The sequence below is a fragment of the Aplidium turbinatum genome, chromosome 5 (genome assembly GCF_918807975.1).
Source record: "Aplidium turbinatum chromosome 5, kaAplTurb1.1, whole genome shotgun sequence".
NCBI classification, from domain to species: Eukaryota; Metazoa; Chordata; class Ascidiacea; order Aplousobranchia; family Polyclinidae; genus Aplidium; species Aplidium turbinatum.
Genome location: NC_137476.1, coordinates 28,239,636 through 28,249,489, shown reverse-complemented (window position 1 = coordinate 28,249,489; position 9,854 = coordinate 28,239,636).

The window sequence follows — 9,854 nt, the reverse complement described above, 5'->3', positions numbered from 1 at the left end:
TACTACATTATAAAGAAATTATTATTTTCTGTACTTGTTTTATTTTGTAACAAATGAGATAATGGGACATATACATTAAAAATTCTTTGTTAACCCATTAAAAGCCGCCACAAGTTCCCATTGCTCTTTTTAGGAAATATTTCAGCCACAAAGTTGTATTGTCATAAATTTTTAATTAGTTTAAAAAAATTTAATGATTTTTGCTTTTTTAATGCATTTTTTTGTTTGCCTTTTAAAAGGACACCGGCCACATAGTCAAATGTAAATCTCGCGATACCTTAACATAAGAAGGTGTTCGTTTCGGTAGAAATTTGTCAGATCTTTCTTGAAGGACGCTTCAAATTTATTGTATGAACATATTATATTCACGGTAACCATTGGTGTAGCTAGTGGGAGGGTGACCCCCCCAGTAGGCAGTCTCCCCCCCCGTCGGAAGCTTGTGGCGGCAAAATATTTTTAAACGTAAACGAAAAAGCATAGTAAAAATTTTTTTTGAAACGGATTTGGCTCGAATTCTATTTTGTGGTTCCTACTTCACGCGTTCAGGGGTGCAAAATCATGGTCCGCTGCGGGCAGCACAAACCATAGTTGTACGCCACTGACAGTCGTCGGCTCCAGCTCGTGACCGAGCATTGGTTTCGTCATCAAATCGAATTTGGCTTTGGATGGTGATGTCATATATGGCTTTGGAGGCCAGTCTATGATGGAAAAGAAGTTGGTAAAAGTCACATTGTATAGAGGGTATATGGATGGTATGGAGGTAGGGACGTGGTAGTTTTAGCTTTTCTAGATCTAGTGTTCGTTTTTCTTGGGCTTTTTGTATCCTTTTTTTCGAACATTTCTGTGCCTTTCTTAGATCTTTTTCTCCAGAGTAATCTGTCACTAGCAAGGTTTTTCCATGAATCCAGATCAATGTTTGCATGGTTGAGGGAGACTTTCAGCTGATCTTTGTATCTCATTTTTGGTCTTTTGGGGGAGCTTTTACTTGTCTCTAGTTGTCCCTCCTCGTTGTCCCTTCTCATGACATGTCCTGTCCAGCGAAGGCAGTGTTGCAATATGGTGACTACTGGCTTCTGAACTGGGCAACCTAGCGCGATCAAGGATTGCATCTTTGGTGAGACAATCTTCCCAACGTGTGCCTAGCATTTGATCCAGTTTCCTCTGCTGAAAATTTTCAAGACGTTTGATGTCACGGCGGTATAATGTCCAGGTTTCACAAGCATAGAGAAGGGTGGATAGAACGACTGCCCGGAGGACCATAATTTTTGTGCGGATAGATATAGCATGGTTGTTGAAAACACGATGGTTAAGTCTTCCATAGGCACAATGTGCTGCTTTTACACGATGTTCAATATTCTTTGACAGTGTTACAAACAGCCAAAAAAATGCTGCCATGTGGCCGGTGTCCTTTTAAAAGGCAACAATAAACATAAAGCAAAATAAACAAATAAAAGAAGCAAAACCTTATACAAATTAGAGTGTAGTAGGAAGCACAATACTATAGAGTGTCAAACTATGAAGAGACATAATTCATATCTATTACTAATAGGCAATAAAATATGCATGTTCCTCCTCACTTCACTTCATCCGGCTCTTCTCATTTTTCAACAATTTTCAAACTTTCACAAAATTGAGAAAAAGTACGTTGTTCGCAAATATTTATCAACACCTTCCAAAACAGATCCTAAACAACTACTAGCAAGTCCAAAATGATTCAATCAAAATAAGATGATGCAATACTGATGTATCCTAAACGATGTCCTTTTAAAAGGACACCGGCCTTAAATGGGTCAATTCATTACAATATTTAACCTTTATGTAACTTATCTGGTAAGAAAAAGAAGTTACTGAAACTATAAGCTATTAAACGTATCCGGAATAAACTTTTTTATTACAAGGTGCAATAATATATTTATCAGTAAAATAGGGCACCCCGTGATTGGGGTCTCCTCGCTCTACCAACGGGAGGTTAAAAACTTGAAACTTCAATTTTTTTCTCTCCTTACATCATTTGGAAACCATTTAAAGAAAATGTTGTTAGTAACACAAAAAGGTCACAAAACCTATTAGCCACTCCGCCTCTCAATCGAATGAGCCACGCTACGCCACTGATTGTCATCATAAGTTGGCTTGCATTTTCTTCAAACTTAGAAAGCTTGAAGTCAAATCCTAATTTTTCCAGGAAATGTTCGACTTGGAAAAACAAGATTTGGTAAATTTTGTAGACATCTGTTGATGTTGTCGTGTGATGTCAACACTCAACATTCTGACCAAATGTTTTTAAAAATAAAGTAGAATTGCCGGCCGAATACAGAAGCAGTGAAGTTTTCATTATGTTTTGTTCCCAGACAGCTCTTTTGTCGTTTATTCATATGATCGAAAGTTTGTTGTCAGATAAAATAATGGAATATATATGCGCTGGTTCTTTGCGTGACCACAGAAGACAAGATAGTTATTTAAATTGTGCAATATAGCGCAGAGTTTTGCAAACGCAGTTGCTTTTTTTCCAAGAATGATAATAATAAATCTGTGTTAGAGTGAGTCATCAAATTACAGGATGTTGCAAACTACAAAAAAATATATTGTATGCAGGGGTGGTTCGCTAGTGTGTGCTGCGGTGCTGCAGCACTCACATGAAAGTTTTCACAAAAAGTTTCTGAAATATCTAAGCGCTTCTTTTGCCCAAAATGTATTCTATGTTTTATAAGCCAAGTTTTACTTAAACTTCTTTCACAATTTAGAGCTAAAATATGCTCAGAATCCACAAAATCAAATGTATTTTTTTAGGGAGACCCCCCGCTGTTGTATTCGCCTTCGGCGGACACACGGCCGGGCTCCCGTCCGCTGCACCTCCATTTCTAGGATTCAAAGCTCGTCACTGATTGTATGGATGTGAAAATAGAAAGCTGTTGCGTTACGTGAGTCAAGCTTGATAAAAAATGAAATTCGGTTGTTTTAGAAGTGTGGAGGGTAATTAAAATTTGTTTTGTGTGTGTGCATGTGCTTTCCACGCAGTTTAACGTAACCGCTCAATCTTAACCCTATCTGTAGCGACACGGAGCTTTATGAGGACGCCCCACTCTAGCAGTGAAATATTTCACAGAACGAAATATGCTAGAAATGTGAAATTTTTTAACTTTTAGTTTTTATTCTTTGCACATTTTCTAAACCTAAACTGGTAATTTTTCTACCTTCTTGCATTTCACAATAAGCATTTCGTCTCAGGTGACTAGACATTTTCGTGCAATGCTAGTTGTATATAATTTAATGTAAGTCCAATATAGATGTTAGTGCAATTACTGTGAAATGTAAAAACGCCCAAAATTACTTTATATTTATGAGCAAAAGTACTTTTGTTTAGTTTAGCATTATTTTTTGTTATAATTCAAAAATTTCAATTTTGAGGCTATTTTTGGGAAAGTAGAATAAAAACCGACTTTCTCACGTCTTTTCATCTCAAACAATTTATTTCAATAAATTTGTTGGGTAAAAAATTCATTTCTATGCGCACAATAGGCTACACTATTACACATGGCTATTAGCTTGTAAAATATTTTGGCTCTGTGATTGTCATAGCTCCCGTTATTAACGATTAATTAGCACGGGGCTAAAATAACCCATGACGTGCTTTCCGCGTACGAAAACAGCTTGTATTAAAACATGTTGTAACCATGTGGCTTGATTAAACTAAAAACTCGAATCTGCAAAATAAGTAACCACACTACATCACAGTTCAAAGTTAACAGCAAACCAGCATCTTCACTACAACCTGCACACACTGAAACTGCGAACAGAAACGCTCAAGACAGTCAACTGAGATTAGATTCTTTGCTAGAAACATTAGTTTATAAAATACTTTTCTGTCTACAGTATATACAAAAATCAAACGTTACCGTACTTTATGATAACATATGATCTTTAAAGAATTAGTGCTGATGGCTAAACTATCAGTGCAGAGGATATCGCTTTCTCGTAGGTTATAAATAAGCAGAGATGGGCATGATTTTGAAGATCACTTTTATTTGGTGATATTAATCTAAGATCACTTTTTTGTGGTCTTCATCTTGAAGAACAATAAGATCAAGATCACTGTCACGATTTCTTTCTATCTCTTACCAGGAAAAAGACTTGGAAAGATTCAATGACGTAGTTTAATGGGTTATAACCGAAAAGCAGTCAATTAAATGTCGAATAATTCTACTAGCGAAATGATAATCTGACTTCTTGAAGAACTTTAACGAACGGCTTCTCAAATAACTCTAATTTCTGCATCAACTACCAATCCACAACTCATAGCACACCTCTCATAATCAACTCATAATAATCACCATAATAATATTACAATAACTACACCACTATTTATATAGTTGGTTGTTCAGTCCAGTAACTTCGAGAAGGTTACGCAAGGTTACATCATAAAGAACCATTGTTCTATCAAGCAGCATTTAAATGTAAACAACAGAAGTCTCTAGAAAGTCACGTAGGGAAAATGATTCCAGAAAACACGTTTTACATAATACAGATTTCGTAATCAGAGGTCCATTCGTAAACAACCTTGTGACATCATGACAAACGATATTGGCAATTGTGAAAACAACAGAACGTTCCAGATACAGAATAATCTAGAATTACGTTGCAGAACAACGACTTCACAATTAGAGGTTACTACTGGTCATTGACCGATAATAACATACCGCTCAAGAATTCCATAATGAAAACAGCACATTCTGTCAAGACGCAAAGCAGCCCGACGCGAGGCTTTGCACATTGATTGTGACATACGCCCCCCCTTAGAATATTGTTGCAAACAATATAACAACACAATCAATACAAAACACACCACAAAACAATTAATTACTCAATAATCAATTCTCATAAGTCCATCGTTGCATGATCTACCAACGATAACTTTTCTCAAAACAATAGTCACGTTTACTGCGAAAGTTTCCAACGTCCTCAGCAACTTCAGTGCATCGGCGAGCAAGATGACCCATCTTCTTACATCGGAAACACTTCTTCTCCGGACAGTCCTTGGCCAGATGACCTTCTTTATGACAGTTGTAGCAAGCCTTTTCATCAAAAGGGCAGCTCCTGGCTATGTGTCCAATCTCTCCACATCGGTAGCAGTGGTTGTCACGGCAACGTCTGTTTTCCGAATGTCCGCCGTCAGCAACGCACTCCCTGGCGAAATGTCCGCGTCTACCGCATCTATAGCAAACTCCAAATGGTCGTCGCCTGCCTCTTCTCCTCGGTTCATCGCGCTCGTAATATCCGTCATCGTGAGATCGTTGCTGATTATCTGCAGAACAATCTCGAGCAAAGTGACCATTCTTGCCACAAGAATAACAAGTAACTTCAGAATTTCTCTCAATAACATTTCCGATTATAAGATCAACTAAAGAGTTTTGTAAACATAACGCTTTCACAGTCCCGGTAAGGTAGGGAGTATCGATATATATCTTCGCTAACGGTCCCTGAATTGAAGTGTTATTTATCTTTATCACATGGCCAGTTTTTCCCGTTAACTGATTGTCATTTACTAAATCTCTCCTCACCATTATACCCGTAGAACCAGAATCACGTAAAACTTTTACCTTTTTGTTTCCAACTTTTCCATCCACTACTGGCAGGTAATCTTCAGCTATTATTTTTTCGCAAACATCTTCATCCGGTTTCTCCTCCCCAAGCGTGGGTTCAGGAATTATTAACGCACAACCGCATCGATAAACGTCCTCTGTGTTTTTCTCATTCTTTCCAGACTGATTGGAAAGGGAAAACGACTTGTCCTTGCATTCCTTCGCTTCGTGTCCTTGCCTATTGCAACGATTGCACCACTTCCTCGATTCCTGATGATTTCTATTAGTCTTTCTCCGGCAGTTAACAGACTTATGACCTAAGCCATTACAATTAAAACAACGTACTTCTCTTGGAACCGCACCTCCTTTAAAATTATTTGTTTGCTCCTCGTCATTATCGCATGACAACGTCTCTTCAGTCGACAACTTCTCATCATGAGCAACTAAGTACTGTTCTGCCACACTGGCTATGTCTTCTAGAGTCTTCGGACTTCTCTCCATTAAATAAATAGACAGATCTTTTGAACATGAATCTGTGAATTGTTCCTTAACTATAAGGTTTGCCAATCCGTCCAATGATTGTTCGGCCCCCGAAAGTTCAAACCATTTTAACAAAAGGTTTCTTAAACGTTCAATAAATTGACCTGGGCTTTCGTGTCGTTCAGGCTTTGCCTCACGGAATCTTTGACGGTATCCATGCTCGGTAAAATTGTATCGCTTTAACAGAGCTAACTTCAATCTATCGTAATCCATGGCGTCTTCTTGTGAAAGTCTTGAATATACATCAAGAGCTTGTCCCGATAATAACATGCTTAGCTGGGTAGCCCACGTCGACTTCTCTAATTTGGCTATTGTAGCATATCTTTCAAATCTTAACAAATAACTATCCAACTCATCTTTTTCTTCAACAAATGATGGCAAATCTGGACGTCTAACTTGCGCCACAATAACATCTCGAGCATTATCATTAGTAGAATTAGATCGCTCACCAATGTCCAGCTTTTGTCTTTCTAATTCAAGTTTTAACTTTTCCAATTCATATTGCGCTCTTCTTTCTTCAGCTTCTGCTTCGTACTGCCATTGAGCACGTTTTTCTTCAGCTTCTCGTTGTGCTTGTTTTTCTTCAGCTTCGCGCTGCGCCCGCTTCTCCTCTGCTTCAGCTTCTAGTTGTGCTCGCTTTTCCTCAGCTTCAAGTTGTGCTCGCTTTTCCTCAGCTTCAAGTTGTGCTCGCTTTTCTTCAGCTTCAAGTTGTGCTCGCTTTTCTTCAGCTTCAAGTTCTGCTTTCCTTATTTCACGAGCAGCTCTTCTATCTTCTCTTTCGTCAGCTTCTTGCTGAGCTTTTTGGGCCATTATCTTGTGATACTCTTCCATCACAAACTGAGACTTCTCATTGTCACTCAGCCCCATTCGTTCAGCCATGCTCCGTAAGTCTTCAATCATCTCATGTTTGACGGTATCCGCCATTTTGACAGCTTGTTGTTAATTTATTATTCTTTCAATAAACCTTTCGGTATTGTTCGGTTTTTCTAATCCGTTTTTCGGTTTGTTCTTTTTCGGTAATTCCCGGACGAGCCCCCAGAATGTCACGATTTCTTTCTATCTCTTACCAGGAAAAAGACTTGGAAAGATTCAATGACGTAGTTTAATGGGTTATAACCGAAAAGCAGTCAATTAAATGTCGAATAATTCTACTAGCGAAATGATAATCTGACTTCTTGAAGAACTTTAACGAACGGCTTCTCAAATAACTCTAATTTCTGCATCAACTACCAATCCACAACTCATAGCACACCTCTCATAATCAACTCATAATAATCACCATAATAATATTACAATAACTACACCACTATTTATATAGTTGGTTGTTCAGTCCAGTAACTTCGAGAAGGTTACGCAAGGTTACATCATAAAGAACCATTGTTCTATCAAGCAGCATTTAAATGTAAACAACAGAAGTCTCTAGAAAGTCACGTAGGGAAAATGATTCCAGAAAACACGTTTTACATAATACAGATTTTGTAATCAGAGGTCCATTCGTAAACAACCTTGTGACATCATGACAAACGATATTGGCAATTGTGAAAACAACAGAACGTTCCAGATACAGAATAATCTAGAATTACGTTGCAGAACAACGACTTCACAATTAGAGGTTACTACTGGTCATTGACCGATAATAACATACCGCTCAAGAATTCCATAATGAAAACAGCACATTCTGTCAAGACGCAAAGCAGCCCGACGCGAGGCTTTGCACATTGATTGTGACAATCACTTTAAAATTGAAGTTTACTCACTCGAAAGAGGTATGTTTTTAGAATTCGTACTGTGCAAAGTAATTAGTGGCAATTGCAAATATTAAGCCACTGTTCATATGATGTGTATCAAAGAAAATTAGATTTAAAGTTTCAATCTAATTTGGTTAGTGTTGCCATTTCAAAATTTAAAAAGTTTTCTATATTGGTCATAATAAATATATCAACTGCCGCATGTATTTCATGCTGAAGTATGATAAAACATGATTCAACTTTGTTCACACTTCTGTTTTGTGAATTCTAAAAAAAATGTATGCTTTCTTTGACCCAATTTTAGATGTTTGAAAATTTAGAATGGCGGTGCTAAAAAAACTGGACTCTATAGCCAATTTTGGTCATGTAAAGTGGTTTGTTGCAGCAAATCAACCTGACCAATAAATTTTTGAGTTTGGATATAAACATATATATTAAGTTTGAAATGGTATGCTGCCTCTGTTCTGTATAGCTTTTGTATTTTTGTTTGGAGCGGTTTGTCTGCCCGCAGACCTCTGAACGCTTTTATAGCAGACAACAAAAGCAAGGTTACCAGATGGGTAAATGGTGCAATGAACATTGGTATAATTCAGTGAAAGTTGAAAATACTTAGTAGGCTAATACAAATAAAAGCTTCCCATGGAAACTGCACAAAATTTGGCAAAAATGATGCAGTTCAATGGTGTTTAATAAAGAGCATAAAACTAATTCTAAATTTGGTGATTTTTCAGTACTGCAATTATCCTCGACCTTGGGTGTGACGTTGTTATTCTATGCAAACTACGACAACGATTAATAGGCCTAATAGTAACAGTAACTAACTTCTTACAATTCTTAGTTCGGCGATTGACTAGTTAAAAACAACAGTTAGCAATAACAACTACCTTTAACCAGGTTGCTTATAGGGTGCGTACAGGGTGCGAAAGGACAAAAAGTAAGAATTGAATTTTTGTAAGGCGATAATTGCAATACAAAGTTTTGTCCCTTTTTTAGTCGCATCCACCATTTTGCCTAGTGATTATAAGTTTAAGGTCAGAAATTCAGTTTTTTGTCATGTAACTTAATAAGTTTTAATCTCTAGTTAAAAGCAACATTTAGCAATACCAACTACCTTTAACCAGGTTGCTTATAGTATTTTTTTGTGCAGCATCATTAATCAAAAACTTTTTTCAAGTACACAAAAACTGATCTTCAAAATGATCTTGATCTTCAAGATGTAAATCTTAAACTTTAAGATCAGGTTGTTTTGGTGATTTGATCTTGATCTTCAAGATCAAATATTTTTGGTGATCTTTCCCATCTCTGTGAATGGGCAACTAGTCATTGTGAGACTTATTCTGGCAAAATTAACCGGCAAAGTAGTTTTAAAGTTAATTTAAACTTGTTTACAGTGTACAGCAAAAATTAAAAAAAAAACAGCATGACAATTTTGTTTAAAGCAAACCTAATCTTCCTGCTATTTATTGGTTACGGTGGGTGTCAATCACCAGAGGCTGGTAGTTTTTATGGCGGTCCACCAACCTTTATTTGCAATGCTGGTGGGAACGATGGGTCAATTGGTCAACCAACTGTCCATTCCAATGGCAATATTGCCCAGACTCGTACCGGTAAGACTGGATTGAAGGGCGCTAAAGGGCAAAAAGTAAGCTTTTAATTTTATTCTGTTTTACATCCTAATCATAGCATGTGGTTTTATATCATTAATCATCGTAATTACTTCATAGAATTTTGCGGTTTTTTTGTTGCATTCAGGCTGATGCCTTGTGATTATAGATTTATATTAAATTGGCAAAAAGACAAGGAATCTACTCGTTGTTCCCATCGTGATACATGCCATTAGCTTTTTTTCCAAAGACGCGGCGGCCTGATCTTGATGGTCGTTAACACTTTTTGTAGAAATCGCCGACAATCGCGCACACTTTCAACTCTTTGTTTAATTGCATTCAGTACAAAGTAATTTTCTTGATTGAAATATTTTCAGGGAGAACGA